Raw genomic sequence first — 1,998 nt, forward strand, 5'->3', positions numbered from 1 at the left:
CCAAGCAGCTGTAACCCGGAAGTGGGCCCGACGGGTCAAGTTTCCTGGAGGAGCCAGACATCCTTACTTCTTATGCAAAGTCTTACACGTTTTAAGCGATGACAACTAATTGATAAAAAATTGTCAGTGCCGTGTGGGGCAAAAGAAACTCAACCACGGGCCAGATGTGCCTATGTGCAGGCAGCTCAGGTCTCTGGTCTGAAGGCTGTTTGTCCTCCAGAATGCCAATGGTGCCCTCCTCCACGAAGTTTCAGGCTAACCCTGCCACGCAGCTCCCAGCAACCCAGGATTGCTGCTGCCTTTATTTTTAAAATCTGTTTCTGCTTATGAAAGGAATCCCCTTTCTTGGTGAGAAACTCAAACCTTACAGAAATTCCAAACACATCCCATAACACAGACCTAATCCTCTCTCCACCTTCCACCCACGTAACCACCCGTCACAGTTGGTGAATATTCTTGCAAGATATTTTCAGAGTAATTTTTTTTTCAGTTCACAAAATAGAAATCTTACTGTATAACCATTTTACAATATTTTTTCATAATAACATAGGATAGACCACTTTCCGTGGCACTGAATTTGATGTAAACTCCTCCTTCTTAATGTCTGCGTTTAGGAGACACAGTGGTCAAGGTGAATGATTATGGAATCAGATAGACCCGGGTTCAAACCCTGTGTCCTACCACTTCAATTCTAAGTGACTGGTCCAATGGCTCAAGTTCTCTGAGCCTCCGTTTCCTCACCTATGAAATGAGAGAAGCAATGTCGTCTACCTTGCCAGGATGGGTTAGATGAATTTTAGTTACTACCGTAACCATTCTGCTCTATGGTTATATAAATTTCACCATTGGCCTATTGATGGGCATGTAGGTTGTTTCTAAATTTTCTCTATTATAAACTGCACTTCAAGGAATTCTTTGTCAAGATGGATTCCTAGAATTGAAATTGCTGGGTCATGGGGTATCTACTTTTTTTTTTTGTTTTTGACTCATTGAAATCCTCAAAATCATTTTATAAATGATTACACAAGTAATAGATGAATATATTCTCTTTCATATGGTTTTAAGCTGCTCGTAAGCATGCAGGGTAAAACAGCCATCTCTCATCACAACACTCTTTCCCCATCCCATCTCTTTCTCTTTTCCCTAGAGATGTCCCCTTTATTTATTTTTCTTTTTTTCTTTAAGTAGGCTCCATGCCCAGCATGGAGCCCAACATGGGGCTTGAACTCACGACCCTGAAATCAAGGCCTGAGCTGAGATCAAGAGCTGGGTGCTTAACAAACTGAGCCTCCCAGGCGCCCCTCGGTGTCCCTTTTAAAAGTGTATTCTTTGTCAATAGGTGCATGTAATACGTAATGTGTTTATAAATACACACACCGGATTTATTTTTTCTTTATATCAATGAGGCCATACTTCTAACATTATTCTGGGAGTTACTTTTTAACCTAATAAAATGAGAAATTTTTCTGCATCAGGATATGGAGACTTACCTCATTCTTACTATGTAAAGAAATATTCCAGGCTACAAAAAGAGAAAAATGTAGGAGTGCCTGGATGACTTAGTCAGTGGGACATGTAACTCTTGATCTCAAGGTTGTGGTTCCCGAGCCGCGTGTGTGGTATAGAGATTGTTGAAAAATAAAATCTTTTTTAAAAAATGTAGACACATCTATGTACCCCTCCACCAGCTTAGGGCAGGAAGAGGGTTTTTTTTTTTTTTCCTTTTTAAAAAAAAATATTGTATTTATTTGGAGAGAGAGAGCAGGAGGGAGGGGGCAAAGAGAGAGGGAGAAAAAGAAATCTCAAGCAGACTCCTCGCTGAGCCTGGAGCCTGACGTGGGGTTTGATTCCATGACTCTGAGATCATGACCTGAGCCAAACCAGTTGGACGCTCAATCAACTGAGCCATCCAGGAGGCCCCACATTTGTTTGTTTGTTTGTTTTTCTTTGTTTTTTAAAGATTGTATTTATTTATTTGACAGAGGAGAAAGAGAGAGA

Source organism: Martes martes (genome assembly GCF_963455335.1).
Source record: "Martes martes genome assembly, chromosome: 10".
Taxonomy (NCBI): Eukaryota; Metazoa; Chordata; class Mammalia; order Carnivora; family Mustelidae; genus Martes; species Martes martes.